This window comes from Megascapheus bottae, chromosome 23, assembly GCF_031878675.1.
Source record: "Megascapheus bottae isolate mThoBot1 chromosome 23, mThoBot2.hap1, whole genome shotgun sequence".
Lineage (NCBI taxonomy): Eukaryota > Metazoa > Chordata > Mammalia > Rodentia > Geomyidae > Megascapheus > Megascapheus bottae.
The window spans coordinates 30804535-30822419 of NC_143531.1; the positions used below are offsets into that span (position 1 = coordinate 30804535).

Consider the following 17885-nt stretch of genomic DNA (forward strand, 5'->3'; position numbering starts at 1 on the left):
GTTAAAGTTTCCAAAGTCCTAGTTACCATGCAAGACAATAAAACCCTACGAAAAAACTGTGGGAATGGAACAGAGTCAGCATTAAAGCACCTGAGAGCTGGACTTTGATGAGGCAAAACATAACACAATGACATTGTCACCCCACTTAGGAAGACTGGTAGTCTGGAGGGGGTGATTTCACACTTAAATATCATTGTTTCATGCGGTTAACTATAGTATGCCTTCAAACTTAAATCTGAAGTGATGGTAGATTTATGATTTGTAGAAGAACTGGCTTTCATGGTACATGCTCCTAAAGTAATATATTTTGTGTTCATTCTCTGAGGACCAGAATACTCTACATTTTCCTGTTCAGTTGTAAGTGAATAAAATCATGTGGGGTCAGGCTTGGTGATGCACACCCATAATCCCTGCCACGTGTAAGGCTAAAAGCTAGCGAAACTCAGTCTCCACGAACCCCAGCTATGCAGGAAGCCTACACAGGAGAACACGAGTGAAAAGTTGTCCCTGGGCCAAAATATGGGAACCTCTCTGAAAAATACCTAAAAGCAAGAAAGAGCTGAGATTGAGTCTCAAGTAGCAGAGCACCTGCAAGCACCAGCTCTGAGTTCAAGACCCCAAAACCACAGAAGAAACGGTGTTTGGTGTTGTCATTGTTGATTAGTTTTGTGGAGAAGGTTGCTTTGTTACAGTATCCCCACTGATGGTGATACCACTGGAAGAGCCCAACGATGTGCACCGATGTTGACTATCCAAGGATTTAATTTATATTCACCTAAGCTGTCTTTATAGAGGACAGGCCCTCCTCTCGGTCAGGGTGGGTGACTCTGTGCTGTGTAGTGGTTGCCTGGCTGTGTTCATGTTCACTTATTTGTGAGTAGATACATTCATCCTAATCCCCAGCAACAGAAGGGAATGAAGTTCTTTCATGGATATTAAAAACACTTAAAGAGTGTTACAGGTCTTCCCTCTTATAACCAGTCAGAAAAAGGCAAAAGTAATTGTGTAGGATAGGGTGGTATCCTTGAGCTGAAGAGCTCAGGGACAGAGCCCAGGCCCAGAGTTCAAGCCCCCTAACAGACCAAAAAAAAGTACATGTATAATATAATTATCATTACATACACAGAAATCAGGCTTCTATCTTCAGTTTCTTCATGCAGTACTGTATGAAGGGCTTCAAAGTTCTTCCGATGTGAACTGCATTTGAATTTATTTTGTCACTATCAGGTGGAAAATATTCTCAAATCTTCCAATATTCCATTCCACTGACACCAAGTAAGGCGCTTCTCAACTCTGAGCTTCACTCCTTTCACAGAGGGGAAATATTAAAAACGACAACTTACATGAGCAGATTTGATGCAGTCGGAATCAAAGTAAGTTTAGAAGTCATACGATTGCCTTTGTAAGGCAAGGCTGACGATAATGCTTCCAACATTGACAGCACATTGAGAATGTCACCAAGAAACCATTCCAAAAACTACAGTATTCTGGCTGGGCATGAGACGAATCAAATGTTAGAGCCAGTTTGTCAAAGAGAGCCATTTTCAAGGGGTCACAATGGCACTGTGCACTTGGGTCATTATGTTCAACCACCTGCAATGCTTGTCTGCTCATCAGTCACAGCTCTGCTGGGGCTCACTCTTATGTGACCCCTGGCAGGCAAACCGAGGTTCTGGAGTCTTCCGGAGACAATAACTCCCAGATGTCTGTCCTTGCTTGGGTTTATGATTGTATTTCTTTTCATCCTCTCAGAAGTTATTCACATTTACTGTGATGGTTTCTTCACTCATTCATCAACAATTCATTTTCTATTTTATCACAGCATTACAATCTTCGGTAATTTTTGCTGATATCAATTTTTACTTCTTTGAATGAACTCATATTCTTATTAATTGTACTTAGGAGTAAGGCATAAAGCATAAAGGGGGTGTGACTTAGGTACCACTTGTACCCCAAACGCAGAATCCTGGACTCCTTTCTTATTCAGAGTCTCTTTTCATCAGCTTCACCTCTTGTTCCCAGCGCGGACCTCATCAGCTGTGATGAAGAAATGCAATCTCAGCTGAACGTAGCCAGAATCCTGACAATCCCATCCCAAAGTTGACCATTTGGAAAATGGTTGTGATCAAGAGCCAAATTACCTTTTCTGCTCTTCTGACTCTACTCCCTCAGAGATCAAGACAATTTAATTTTAAAAACTGCTCAGAAACTTCTGTGACAACATTGACCACAGGACAATTTAAACTGCTCTGAAGAGCCTTGCAAGCTAAAAGCTCTGTCTCTAGTATATATATAACCCGCTAAACTACAAAATAAAATTAAAATACTATTTTGCATCTGTAGAATGATATATATCAGAATTTTATCCAGTGAGGTTCTGAAGTTTTCTCTAGATTATCTCCAAAAAGCTGCCAAAAGTGATCTCCATTTTAGAACCTTTTTTAAGAACGTGAACTTTTAAAAGAGAGTGCTCCCACTAGACCCCACTGGCACAGGCAAGAACTTCCTGAGTAGAATTCCAGGGGCTTAGCAGATAGAAGAAAAACTGGCAAATGGGACTATACCACACAAAAGGATATGGTTTCTAAGCTCAAAAGAAAGCCTACAGAATGGAAGGTCCTTGTCGGAAAGGATTTGCAAACCAGAATATACAAGCAACTTAAAAAAACTAGAAGTACAGTGAGATAATAACCTAATAAATGAACAAAGGAGCTGAAAAGACACTTCTTAGAAGTACAAATGGCCAAGGAACACCTCAGGAAATGCTCAACATCAATTGTCATAACAGAAATGCAAGTTAAAACAACACTGAGCGTCCCCCTGACTCCAGACAATAGCCATAGCATCAAGACGGCCCACAGTTAACCATGTGAAGTTACTGACATTATCAGCACTGCGATAAATGTCATAGATGACCAGTTCCCTCCACGTCCGCCCAGGTCTGGAGACGGCCTCCAGGCCATGTCCAGGCCTTTGTGCAGAAGGAAAAGGCATGCTTCTCTGCCAGCAAAAAATAGGCTAAAAATGTTCTGATGACAGAAGGAAATTTCATTTATTCTTTCCTACAATAATACAGTACAATGGATTATTGTAATCCCAGATAACACACATATGCTTTAATCTATTTTTACAAGTACATGCATTTTATTCATAAGCAGGCCTATATATCCATAAGCTGACATTTACTCGTCCTTTAAGATGTTTTGAACACTGGCTTCCTTGGAAGGGCTCAAAATAATAAAGTCATCATTTTTTAAACCCTCTAACTTAACATCCTGGCATATTTTACGCCAGGCGCAGTGGCTCATGTCTCTAATCCTAGCTACTCAGGAGGCTGAGATTGGAGGACTGCGGTTCAAAGCCAGCCTGGGCACTAAAGATCATGAGACTCTCATCTCCAATTAACCATCAGAAAATGGGAAGTGGCGCTGTGGCTTAAGTGGCAGGGTGGTAGCGTGGAGCTGAAGAGCTCAAGGACAATGCCTAGGCCCAGAGTCCAAGCCCCATGACCAACAACAACAACAAAAGAAAAATGAAATATTTTAACCAGCTTCTTTAGAGAACAGCAAGATTCAAAGCAATCCATTCCTCTTGTCATTCTTTTTTCTAGCAAAAGAAATTCTTCAAGACAAATGATTGCCAATTCTGAGCACATCTAGGAAGAGAAAGAGAATAGAGAATGGATTTGCCTCTCCCAAACTCCAAGTGTCCAGTATCACCTCTGAAGTTACAGAAGGCTGAAAGTAGACAAAACTACTAAAAACGTAAAGAAAATGGACTATTTTCTTACGGAGAACATGCTGTTTGTGACTATTAGGCCTCCTCTACTCATTTCTAACTTCTTATACTAAACTTGGAACTACAATGAACAAAACCCATGAAAACAATAAATGGACATTCAGATAATAATACTTCAAAGACAAGTTTATATACATAAATAAAAATATACTACATAAAACTATAAAGCTATATGCTATATCTGTAACATTTATTCTCTGAGCCCTAGAACTCCTACCTCAGATTTACAATTACAAATATAAAGTTAATATAAATAATACTTTTCCTAAGAAATTTTGGCCCAGGATATAACTAAGGGCAATTCATTAGGAAATGTGAATGCTCTTTCTTCACCTTAGGGTTGCGCAAATAAGTAAAATGTAAGCTGAGCTGGACTACAGTAGCTCCTACTTGTTCCCTGGCTTCTTAGGAGATGGAGAACCACAGAATCACAATTTGAAGCCAGCAAAGGTAGAAAAGTTTTTGAGATTCTATCTCTGGTTAACCATCAAAAAGTTGTGCTCAAGGCATGGCTCAGATGGTACAGCAACACTACTGAGCAAACAAGAGGAGAGCAGGACCCTTGAATTCACATCCAGAGTGAGCTGAACATCGTGTTCTTTGTTTGGAGACTTCTACAGAAGCACCATGTGCCCTGGCAGAGCACGTCATTCCAACAGTGCTCTGAAGCCAGTTTCACACGAGCTGAACTTGTCCTAGCTACTGGTCCAGAACCACAAGCAAGCACATAGGAAGGTAAAGAAGAAAAGACTGTTTTCTTTCCTCTACATTCCGAACGTTCACGTTGAAATATCTTTTCCAAGTATCAGGAAAAAAACCGTAAGGGACTAACTTCCTAGTATTGGAAAGTACGAGGCTCCTTTGGAGAACCTGTGGTCAACACTGAAGGATTCCTTAACCACGAACTCTTCAATGTACACAAGTTAGCATTTAATCAAAACTACTTAATAGGGAGCATGCCAGAAACTTCTGCAGGCATGTTACTCAGAACACAAGTCTCAGCCTGTGTGTGTGTGTGTTTAAAAAGGCATACTGTAAAATGCTCAGCTTGATCTTAGCCAGAGTTCAAAACAGCATAAGCCTGAATCATTCAGAATTTACAAATACATAAAAATACCAAGGTCAACAATGGTCTTTCTTCCTCACTGTGAAATGAGTCAGGAAATATATGCAGGTGGGGTTTTTTTGTTGTTTTTATTGTTTTTATTAATTTGATAGAGGTACATCCATGGAACCAATTTACAAGTGATTTGCAGGCAAGCTGGCATTACTGAAATAGTGCCATTACTATGATTTATGCTACTATTCCTAACACAAATGATAAAGTGAAATTTACAGTCCTTAATTACCACTATGAAAAACTGGGACTGAGAAAAAAGAACAGATATTGGCAATTTGCAAACTGCAAAATTTGAGAAAAGATATTGTATAAGTGGGCTTTACCATATTGTTACCAATTCAGTGAGAGAGGCAAGGGAGTCCAAAACCAAAAAGGACCAGAATTTAATCTTAAGACACCAGAAAGCAAAGCTCAGGAAAGTAGCTGAAGAAAATGTAGCCCGTGGTTATAAAAAGTAGGGAAATGAGGGGCCAGGAGTTTGGCCTAGTGGTAGAGTGCTTGCTTAGCATGCACGTAGGCCTGGGTTCAATTCTTTGGTACCACATATATAGGAAAAAGCTGGAATTGGTGCTGAGGTTCAAGTGGTAGAGCTCTAATCTTGAGAAAATCCAAGGACAGTGCTCAGGCCCTGGGCTCAAGCCCAAGACTGGCAAAAAAAAAAAAAAAGTAGGGAAATGACAAAATATTCCTCATTATATTGGGCCATAAACTAGACAGTTTGCTCTTCAAATCCTTTCCTTCTTAAACTATTTTTAAATGTGTTATAAGTGGAGGAAACAAATTATAGAAATCTCTTTTTTTCACTTTTTTATTTTATTTAATTAATTAATTTATTTATTTGTTTGTTTGTTTATTTATTTTTTTGCCAGTCCTGGGCTTGAGCTCAGGGCCTGAGCACTGACCTTGGACTTTCTCAAGGTTAGAGCTCTACCACTTGAGCCTCAGCACCATTTCCAGCTTTTTTCTATGCATATGGTACCAAGGAATGAAACCCGGGTCTTTGTGCATGCTAGGCAAGCACTCTACCACTAGGCCAAACTCCCGGCCCCTTTTTTATTTTATTTTATTTTATTTATTTTTGTCCATCATGGGGCTTGAACTCAGGGCTTGGGCGCCGTCCCTGAGCTCTTCGGCTCAAGGCTACTGCTCTACCACGATGAACCACAGCAACCACTTCCAGTTTTCTGTGGTTAGTTGGAGGTAAGTCCCATGGACTTCAGTGCGTGGGCTGGCTTTAAACTGCATTTCTCAGAGCTCAGCCTCCTGAATAGCTAGGATTACAGGTGTGAGCCACCAGCGCCCAGCTGTAGAGATTTTTATTGGTGATCTTTTAAGTGAAAATTTCCTGTGTCCCACTCATACCCACTTAGTACTTGAGGTCTGTTAAGATATTCCAAAGCATCTATAGAGACATTACTTCCATAAAATGTTCACAGTGCCACAACTGGAGAACTTACTCTGAGATGTACTCAAAACTGCAGATCTCACAACACTGAGGACAGCGCCAGGCCCTGTTGGTTGCCTCCCAGACCACTGCTCTCCTCACTTCCTACTGTGCTGATCCGCTTTCTTGTTATTGTGAGGAGACGTGAGTTAACCTACATAAAAAGAAGGAAAGGTTTCTCTGGCATTTAAGTTCTCGGTCAGTTAAATCCTGTGACAAGGAAGAGCATCAGGAAGATGGCGTGAATGTTGGAGCAAAGTTATTCTACCTCATGGAGGCAGAAGGCACTGAGGGAAAAAGGGAAAGTGTGGCTGGGGTTCCACTGTGGCCTTCTGTATCACACCGTGGTGACCTGGCTTCCTCCCCTTAGGCCCAACCCCTAATGTCCCCTACACTTCCCAACAGTTAACGCATGGCGTTTGGAGATACAGCCAACTATACAGTGCTACCATAATTGAGCTGTGTTTTATTCCCCACACCTATTCCCTTGTACAACTTCCCTACGATCAAAGAATGTTTACAGTCCTAGTATCAGACTATAACAATTCCACAATGTGTGCAATCACACTGCTTCAAAGATGGCTTCATACCAAAGTTACAAATCATGAAAAGGAAGAATCAAAGATAGCAAAAGTTTCTTGTCGGCATGCTTGAAACATGAATAGTGCAAATTTAGGTATAGGGAAGTTACCACCTATGAGGGTTGGAAGAATGGAGTACCAGCTAGGAGAGAAGATGAGTAGGACAGATGAGGGACAGACAAGAGACGGACATGGAACAAAGCAGGCTTGTTGTAAAAGGAGGAAGGAGCACGAGCTAAAGGCAGAGCCATGCGTGAGCAGAGGATACACCCCATGCCCACACTGCCCCAGGATGGGGCACATGGAGCACAGGGAGATTACTGATGAGGTTTATGCTTTAGAAAAATAATTTGAGAAATTTGAAGTCTTACTTAAAACCTTTTTCTACCAATCTCCCCTAACTAAACTATTGGCAAGGTTTTTTTCTTTTTATTTTCAAAGTTCGTCTTTATTTCAAATTGTTCTTAGACAATGTCTTGAGAGAAACACATCTCAGGGAAAAGAGCTGAAGTCACTTCAGTAGAACCCTTTCTACTTCTTGATAACATAATACTTCTTGCTTTCCTAGTGTTAGATATTCTCATGCCTTCCCAATTATTCATGTCTACTTACAGAAAGAAAGCTAGCCAAAATGATTCTGACAGAAAAAAGAGCAAAATTTACAGTCACAAATAAATCACTCTAAGCAATGAATGCTATAGGTTCAAACAAACATTTAGAAAATGATCTCGTCATAAAAGATTTACAAGCACAAAGGTTTAGAAATGTAGTCGTGGCATGACTGTGCTTTTGTTTCTAAGAATTCTCATATTATGTGTCTCTAAGGCACTTCTGCTTAGAAAAAAATTGGAATAATTTTTTATATATTATGTTGAAATATTTTCCTTCCTTTATAAACAGATTATCTCTTTTCTAATATCAACATGATCAAAGGCAAGTTGCACATTTCAGAGAAACTGTCACCTTCATAAAATTTCAAACTGTCAAAATACTATATCTTGGTAGGAAATTTAAGGCTTTATAGAGTTGAGAAATATCAATGACAACAAAAATTTATAGAATAGAATAGAATGAGTATGTGCGGATAAGTGGCACATTTAAAAAAAATCTAGCATTCAAATATTCTGTGGCATGAAAATTCTTAAGTGTGTTTCCTATTTTACAAAACTTTCTTTGTTGTTGGTCGTGGGGCTTGAAATCTGGGCTTTTCAGCTCAAGGCTAGTGCACTACCAATTGAGCCATCGCTTTTCTGAAGGAAAAGAATAACAGGAAACAAGGCTACTTTGAAGTTAGAGCTGAGTTTCACCCTAATTAGACACTATTATTTCTAGCTCTTCTACTTGCATCCATAAGAGTTGCAGAACCCAAACTAAACTAAAATTCCTGGGTATACTACTTTTTCAGTTCACAGAGTTTAAATTTTTTGCTCAAATTTTTTTCAAACAATTGCCTCTATTTTCTACCATGCACTCTAGAGAAAACTCTGAAAAGAACCAATAATTCTTACAGGCATCTGTAGCCAGTTTATGTCTTCTAATAAATGCATTTAATATATTAATATAAGTTAAGATGTTTTTGAAATACTGCATTCATTCATGGGCCCAAAAGCCTCATAATCAACCTTCTGCCATCTCTTTATAAGGAACTACCTTATGTTTTATACAACACAATAAAACTATTGTTCGTCTAATGAGATCTGAACTTTCCTAATTGTCACTTGATGGTATATTATAATCACTAGAACTGTTATTTTGAATTCAGGAAAATGGACATACACTACTATTGTGGATGCTTTGAATAAGTAAAAGATGAAGCTCGTTGTAATCTGAACCTATTAACTTGAAACTGTATAGAAGTACATTGCAGATAATCTAGTAATTCTGTAGAGTATCACATATACAACAAAATAGCATTTAAGGCATAACACTTTACCCGCTAGGATATAAAACAATTCCATCTTATTTTTAAGTAATATACACAGCATAGTAGGAAAATGAGGCTGAAATTTATATCGTGTTTGGGCAGGAGGCTCAACTGGTAGAATGCTTGTCCTATAAGGCACAAGGCCTTTAGTTCAAATTCCAGCAATTTAAAATTTTATATCATTTCAAAAGGTGTTGTTTTGTTTTGTTTGCCAGTCTTGGGGCTTGAACTCAGGGATTGGGTACTGTCCCTAAGCTTCTTTTGCTCAAGGCTAGCACTCTATCACTTAAGTCACAGTGCCACTTCCAGCTATTTTTTTCCCTGTAGTTTAGTGGAGGTAAGAGTCTCATAGACATTCCTGCTAAAGGCTGGCTTGAACCCAGGGTCCTCAGATGGCAACCTCCTGAGTGGCTGGTATTATTACAGGCATGAGCCCCAGCTTCCAGCTCTCAAAAGAACTTTTTAACGTAAAAAATACATAAAATACATATTTTTCTAGCAATTAAAATAGTGGCTAGATGTGTACAATATGATAGGTATAATACATATCTCAATCAGAAAAAGAAAGTTCTATGATCCTCAATTAGTTATACAAAATTATAATCCTATAAAGCTTGCCCTACTATAGAGCAAGGTGCGCAATGAAATTACAGTGAGTTCAGAACTGTAAAGGGAAATATTACTTCATAACCTTTAGTTAACCTGTGGCTATCGTTCCCCAGGAGGTCATAAAAATCAAGTTCTGAGGTGGGATTTAAAAGATGGATAATTTTATAGCCACTCATAATATCAGGGTTCAGGCTCATTGCATTCAGTGACTGGTACATGACTGTTGGATCACTCATGTGATGGACTGCAGTGGTGCCAATGTTGTATTAAAGGTTAAATATTCGCTCCTTGGAGTCAATTGACAATTTATCACCTCTTTTCCAACCTGCACAAAACACTGAAGAGCAGTGGCTAAAGGAAGTTGCCTTGGTAAGTAGGAAGCTAACACTCTCCCATGCATCCTGTCCACCAATGCTCAGACCTATGGGCATGGTCTCATCATCCAACAGAACACAGGAACGGGTGGATGGCACTTCATCTCGGGTTATCTTCCATCGTTACGATGCTTTCCTCTCCCGGAAAAATGCTTTGGCTTACTGAGAATAACTCCTGCACCTACAATTTGTTCAAAATAACCATGAATTCTCTGTGCAAACATGTTCCCTTTCTGAAAATGCACTCCCTTTTTCCTACATGTCTGTTTTTAATTGCTCTTTCCTACAGCTATGTCTTATCTTGCTTTGAGAATCCATTTTAATTTTAATTTCAGTTTCTGCATGAAGTCATCTATGCTGTTCTCAGATAGAAATGACAGTTCAAACCAGTCTTCTCACCCACCATGTACATCCCAAATACTGCATCTGTCTTTCTGGTATTTATCCATTTCCATTTTAGTCTGGAAGTATGTATGAATCCATTTGGCTTACCTCTTCTTCACCTTTAAAAAGGTCTTGTAAATGGAAGCTGTATCCTAGTCATGGTTGTATTTCACAGCCCTCTCTAATATGTGTCAATTAGTACACATTTGCAGCATGAAGCAGTAATTAAATGTATAGGGTTGGACATTTATATAGATATGTACTTATGTGGACAATAATGGATGCTAAGAATTACATTTAACCATACTCATTTCTGATATCTTTTTATCATTCTTTCCTCTTCTAGCTCACAGTTGCTTTCTTTCTTATTTACTTGCAAAATTTCCAGTTCTTCAGAACAATAGAAGATAAATTAACCTTTATAAAAATATTTGTTATAGGAAGAAGAAATACCACAGTAAAAAAAATAATGGTGAGTGCGCCCTTATTCTAAGCACTTTTATGGTTGCTTCTAGGTAGCATGGAGTGAAGCACTAAAAATATCATTTTGTTAACCTGCTTCTTCCATCTAGTGGCAAAAAGCAGTAAGAAACAATGTCCTAAAGATATAGAAAGCATTTCTAAATGCCAATTCAAGAAATGCTGGTATGGGAGTTCAATAGTCAACATTCAAATTATAGGTATGAAATGATTATAAAATTATCTTATAGTTACGTATATCGAAAATATATCTAAATATGCAATATACTGCCATGTAAACCTGTATGTGCAAAACTATATGTATTTTATTTTAAATGTAATAATAATAATTTTAGCTAACTGACAGTTTCCTGCCAGGCTGTTACTGTTGCTTTACATCACTTGTATAAATGTATGTTTTCACAAAGACATATGAATGCATGTAAAGCTGTATATCACTCTACAGTAAGCTGGGATGAATTTGTTTAGGAATGTATAGTCACATATATAGAAAGACTTGTTGGCTAACTTTAAAATTAGATATAGAAATAAATAGCTACTGTGCTATAATTAGTTTTAAGAAGCAGAACTGAGAACCACTGAAACTGAATGCCCCCTTGGAATTGCCAAATAAACTATTTTTACACTAACAGGAAGTGAAATGCTTTACAATCTGAGGCATCAGGCCACTTGGGGGTGGGTACAGGCAAAGTTTAAAGGCCAAAGTTTCAATGCACTGCACAATTGTGCACCCTCTGTGTTCTTACAAGCCACCAGCTTGTTCTTGATATGTGAGACCTTGCTTTCCTAACACTTTGTCTCACTGAAAATGTAGTTTATGTTTAATGTGGGTTATGCAGAAATGGAAAAAACAAGATAACTTTTCTCCTTCCTTGTATGAGTGGAGTTAACAATTCCTAATGGCAATACAAATAAACACTATAGGAAGACACACAAACATTTGTGAACTTATTATTTAAAACTCAATGGTTTTATTGAAAGAATACAAATCCATTTCCTAATTTTCAAAAAAGAGAAAAAAAGCTGGGTACGGTGGCTCACGCCTGTCATCCTAGCTACTCAGGAGCCTAAGATCTGAGTGTGGCAGTTCAAAGCCAGCCTGGGCACTAAGGTCTATGAGACTCTTGTCTCCAATTAACCACTAGAAAACTGGAAGTGGGGCCAAAGCTCCAGGAGTAGGGTAGTAGCCTTGAGATGAAGAGCTCAGGGACAGGACAGTGCCCAGGCCCGGAGTTCAAGTCCCAAGACCGACCAAAAAAAAAAGAAACATAAAAACCTACTTTACCGGGGCTGGGAGTTTGGCCTAGTGGTAGAGTGCCTGCCTAGCCGAAGACCCGGGTTTGATTCCTTGGCATCACATACATAGAAAAAAGCCGGAAGTGGTGCTGAGGCTCAAGTGGTAGAGCTCTAGCCTTGAGAAAGTCCAAGGACAGTGCTCAGGCCCTGAGCTCAAGCCCAGGACTGGCAAAAAAAAAAAACAAAACAAAACAACAACAAAAAAACCAAACCTACTTTACCACAATCTTTAATGAGCCCTTCCCCACTTTAAAAAAAAAAATCAACTTATACTTTAACAGGTAAAAGATAGTGTAGGCATAAATCTCATCCCTAAGTCATAATTTAATTGGGAATAGGTAAAATAAAATGAAAAGCAATAAAACAGAAAGATATGCAGACAGGAAGTTTTTAATTGAACCTTAAAAATTGCTAGAATGGAAAGATGTTCTAAGAAAGGGTTTAGGCCAGGCACAACTAAACAGTAGACCATCAAGAACCAAACAATGTGAGCTTTTCTGATTGCTTCAGCTGTACTTACAATGGCGAACACTACAAGCAGTGCAAAAGACCTTGCATGATTCCCTTCTCCTCGTAATATCTTTTGCTCAATCCCAACTTTATAGATTCTCAGGCAAAGTGTGCATTTCATGAGATGGAAACCAGTGGAAATTTACCATATTATCATAACAAATATGTAGTTTTCATGGAATGTTACTATAACCTAATGTTATCATTAAAAACAAGTTAATATCCTGCATTAATGCTTTCAGATTGTTTGCTCACAGGAAAAATGTCAAGAGGGAGTAAGGAACAAAATCAATAGCTGAAAGCCAAGTCCACCCCAATCTGAGAAATTCTGTGATAGCTAGAAATGCTCCTCTAATTGTGAGAAAAAAAGGCATTATCACTCTAGACTTCTAATAAGCAGAACACCCAAAGATAAGACAGCTATTTTTTTAGTTACTCCGAAAAGAATAGAATTATACTTGATCACGTAAAAATAAATGTTTATTAAGTAGTCTTGAGGAGAAACACTGTAAGACGAACAGAGAAGATAGGAACAGGGAGTCCTGCCAAACCTCCTAATCAGGCTTACTAAAGTACCTGCCTCTAGAACACGTGCAGATTTCGAGCCTGTGGTAGAAAAATCAAACAGGGTTACTCCACAATGACCTCTGGGAGTTTAGACTTGAAAATCTAGTGAGGCAGCAGTTACGGATGTCTGACAGACAAATGCTATTGGTTAGAACTGACCCTACCGTGGACGGGAATCAATTCTGAGACCAAATATCTTGCCTGATGTGAGTCACTGAGTCAGGAAAGGGCACAACTGCCAAGGTCTTTGACAAAGAAGAAGAGCTGTCTTCACGAGTACACTAAGAATGCAAACTGGCAGGGAGCACAGTATGTACCAGAACAAGCTGCCTGTAGAGCCTGTGACAGGGCCTTTGAGAAAAAGCTGCCCCTACCTAGTTCCTACAGAAATTCTTGCCTTGAACTTGGAAATGGACAGCTGTGTCTCTTGCATATAGATAAAGACCTTGAGGAAAACAACAATGAGTAACGTCTGAAAATCTGACAGGGCTGAGGGCTGCTAATTTAGCAATGAATGAAGAATCGGGCTCCACATCTCAGAGGGGCATTTAGATATTTACAGACTTTGGGCTGCTGCCAACGGCAAATGGGTTCTAGATGGCTGGACAATAAGGAATGCCCTATGTGCATGCAGCTAAGGAAATCTCAGTGGGAACTGAGAGCTAATGGGGCGTGTGGTTGCTCAGGAAGAAGTTATGTGCCTTAGCTAGATCTCAGAGCTAGCAAGCTAAATTCAGGGTTTTTGTTTGTTTGTTGGTTTGTTTTTTGCCAGTCCTGGGCTTGAACTCAGGGCCTGAGCACTATCCTTGGACTTTCTCAAGGCTAGAGCTCTACCACTTGAGCCTCAGCACCACTTCTGCCTTTTAACTATGAATGTGGTACCGAGGAAATTGAACCCACGTTTTCGTGCATGCTAGGCAAGCACTCTACCACTAGGCCAAACTCCCAGCCCCTAGCTAAATTCTTAAGACACCAAGAAAGCAGCTTCAGATAAAAGAATACCACAGCCAGGTGCTAATGGTTCACACCTGCAATCCTAACGACTCAGGAAACTAAGATGTGAGGATCATGGTTCAAAGCCAGCCTGGGCAGTAAAGCCCCTGAGACTCTTATCTCCAGTGTACCATCAGAAAACTGGAAATGAGCTCAAAGTGATGGAGTTCTAGCCTTGAGCAAAAGAACTGAGGGACAGCACCCAGAGCCTGAGTTAACGCCCCACAACTGACCAAAAAACCCAAAACAAACAAAATATCCTATCATATGTTCAAGGTATAGCTATTACACAATGATACCTGTAAAATCTTGTTCTTCTATATCTAAAGATTATACAAAATCCAGGATGTATTGACTGATAGACTTCTATCACTACTCCAAAATGTATGGAGTGCGGCACATGAAAATAAATAGAAATTCTATTGGAAAGTAATAGAATGATTCTGACCTATTATGGTATGCCAAACTATTTATTTATTTTTTTAATTGTAATTAGTAAAAGGGTTACATGATATTTGCCAGATAGAAGGTGCATTAATTCACATACATTGATACCCTTTTACATGTCTTGGTACCCGTTTCCCTCCCCCCCCACACCCCCCACCCGTCTTCGTTTTCCCCCCTTCCCTATCAAATTTCAAATATCCAAATACAAATAAATTCAATATATCAGATAACAAAGTGAGATACTATACCAATATGAGATAACCAAGGGACAGCAAAGGAGATGAGAGACAACATAGTACATTAAGGACAACAATCATTCATTATATGGCTTTTGTTTCACTATCCTGGAGGTCCTTTCAATTAGCTTCACATTATATGTCCTTATGTATCAAGATTTTGCTCTATTTAAAATCTCTGCTAGTAGAGCCCAAGGTTTCTACTGATTATGACGAATGAGGGAAACCATTGAGCCTAAGTTCCTTTGAGTCTGGGTATGCCAAACATTTAATGCAAGTTAATTTATACCATAAAATAAAAAGCAAGTCTTATATAAATAATACTTGAGAACATAAATTAAATATACCAAATAAGTATACAGAAATCTGTGGAAATTTGTTGATCAGAGAAGAAAGTGAATTTGGCTTTAGGAAAATTATAGAATGAAGTCAAAAGACTTCATCAGCACATTACATAATGCTGCAAATAACGATAGATGGATGGAAATGGAGTACCAGAGTTGGTAAAAGAATACTGAAAGATCTATGCATCAGAGGTGACAGGACTGGCTCTATCCGTGGAATGTACTGTCTGGTGGCTTCCAGGGATAATTCAGGTCACGTGCAGCTTGTGTGGTCCTGAATTCGGGAGTATTCTTGACAACGGACATTACAGCATATCTGTGGCAGAACTGGCCAGAGGGGAGAGACAACTAGAGCTCAAGAAAACAGCACGCCAAAGCTGCGTAGGGATGGAAACACGCTCAGTCCTGGCAGCCGAAGTGAGAAGGAAGTCCAGCAGCATGATGTTGACAGTAGAACACAGGTCACCGGCAAACTGAAGACCACTGGAGATTATGACCTGAAGACAGTTTGGAAAGTGCTGTGCTGATTTTACAGAGAAACAGACAGCCACTGAATTCAACACCTACCCCATCTTCCCCAAGACATAGATTATGGTGGGCCTGTGGATGGACTGATGTTTCCTGGCCACAAAGTGGCTAACCACTGGAAACAGGGAGAAAGAACCCCCATCAACTCTGCCAGAGAAGCTCTGAAATCCAGTGCCTCTCACAATCAGGGCCCCGTAATCAAGAAGCATGCAGGCATGAAGTACACAGAATGGCCAAGGCCCACCTGCCACTGTCAGGGGTAGAGGACCCAGGGGTGGAGGGTGCTGCTGCAGGAGACCACCTGAGTAAAGATGACCTTCCTGTCCTTTCTTTTTAAGGACAGTGGCACAGGGTAATTACTCCTTATGGCTCATTACTCCTGTCTTCAGAGGCTATAACCGGTTTCCCTAGCCTATCCTTTGCTATTGACCCAGGAGTCTCTCCAAGAAACAGGTCCAGTCTTCTTTACCTTTACATACTATGAAAGATAGCAGCTTTGGTATCAGAAAATATTAGAAAATCTTTGCCCTGACCAGGTGTGATACACAACTATCATTCATGAAAACTGACTGGAGGGAAACGTATATAAAACAGAATGGTCATTAGGTTGTTTTGGAAGGAATTTGTACTCTTTAACAGTAAGTTCAAATCTTGTAATCATGATTAATGGTTTGTCCATTGTGCAAACGTCATAGAATCTGTTGAAAGATAAATCTTGGGATAAAATGAGAAAGAAATGGTAGAGATGAAGGTCAGACCAAAGTCGGAAGGTAGACGGAAGGGAGAGGACTCAAAGCCCCTGGCTTATGACCTGTACCAGGGAACAGTGATTTTATTGGAACAGTATGGTTCTGTCATGGACCTTCCCTGCCAGGTTAGTTAGGGGTGTCTATCCACATGCAGACCTGCTAATGCAGAGAAGGTAAGGGTGGTCCTCCATTAGTTCCTTGTGAGATAGCAGAGGGTCCTTTCCTCTCACAGGTGGGATTTGAGAATGTGTAAAGTCATCAAGAGAATGTGACTCGCATTGGAACTCTTAACTGATGCTGACAGCCTTGGTGTCACAATTCTGCCTTAGAGCAGACAACGTGCATCATTCTATCAGTTTAGTCTGTATTCCAATCTAGCTCTGTTGCCGCTGCAGGAGTCCTCTCTCTCACTCTTGGGCTGTGGTTTGTGCAATTTAAGTCTTCAGTTTTTAGCTGAGCTCTACTGGCAGTCAATCCCTTTTCCCCCAAGGACATTCTGTTGGTGAAGCTGAAGCCATGTTGGTGAATCTAAGGCCACATCGGATCCATGTTGTCCCTTCCTTCACTTGGGGTATGAAATAGGTGTCAAAAAGAGAGAAAGGAGACTGCTAGGCCCTTTCTCTTGCATCTGGGTGCTGCATGTAGGTAGATCTTGAATTTTATGTTCGTGAGTGGCTGCTGAGGCATGCTTGTGGTCTAACCATGACTTGCCTTTTGGACCAGTCTTTTGCTTGAGCCCATCTGGTTGGGATTCTCACTTTTTCCTACTGTTTTGTTCAGTGATCTATTTTAGAGCTTGCTATTTCTTTTTAAGTCCAAGTTCAATATTTCTGGATTTCACCTAGGTTATTTACTGTTTACTGTTGCCTTCGCTTGTTTTTCCTTACCATTGTCTCACCACAGATGATTTTGTTCCTGGTTTGGGAAGGTACAGAAAAGTACCAGCTTTGTCTAAGTTATCACCATATATCTCTCATTAGTGTTTTGATTCATCTTAGCATACTGATTCTGCCAAACCATGAGCATGGAAGATCTTCTAGTGTCTTTTTCACTTTATTTCTTCAATGGTCTGTAATTTTCATTGTAGAGATGTTTCGTCTCCTTGGATTTTTTTTTTTTTAACTCTAATGAATAGTATTGTTTTCCTGATTTCCTTAACAGCAGAAGACTGTTACTGTTCAGAGGAGTTATTGGTTTTTGTATGTTGATTTTTGTCCTGTTACTTAGCTGAATTTATCAGATCCACAAAACTGGTGAATATAAACTCACACAATGACAGTGATCTATGCTCAACAATGTGCTTATAGTGTCTAAAACATTTCCTTAAATGTGTAAAAGCTGCTGCTGCTGGGTAGAAGAGTCTGTAGATATCTGCTTGTCTCTTTGATCTTTAGTGCAGTTTAACTATGAGGGTTTTTCTTTAAAATTTTTTTCTTTTGGTCTAAATGATCTATGTACTGATGAAAGTACAGTACTGAAGTCATCCATTATTATTGTTTTG

At 39.5% G+C, this 17885-nt stretch overlaps 1 long non-coding RNA gene across 1 annotated transcript; it reads right to left on the reverse strand.

Moving 5' to 3' along the window:
• Positions 1-799: 799 nt before the first annotated feature.
• Positions 800-17858, reverse strand: LOC150047514 (uncharacterized). The gene is made up of 3 exons (XR_016539446.1): positions 16541-17858; positions 6376-6516; positions 800-2037 (listed from the first exon to the last, which is right to left on the reverse strand). It is a non-coding gene; the product is annotated as an uncharacterized LOC150047514 (long non-coding RNA).
• Positions 17859-17885: the final 27 nt, after the last annotated feature.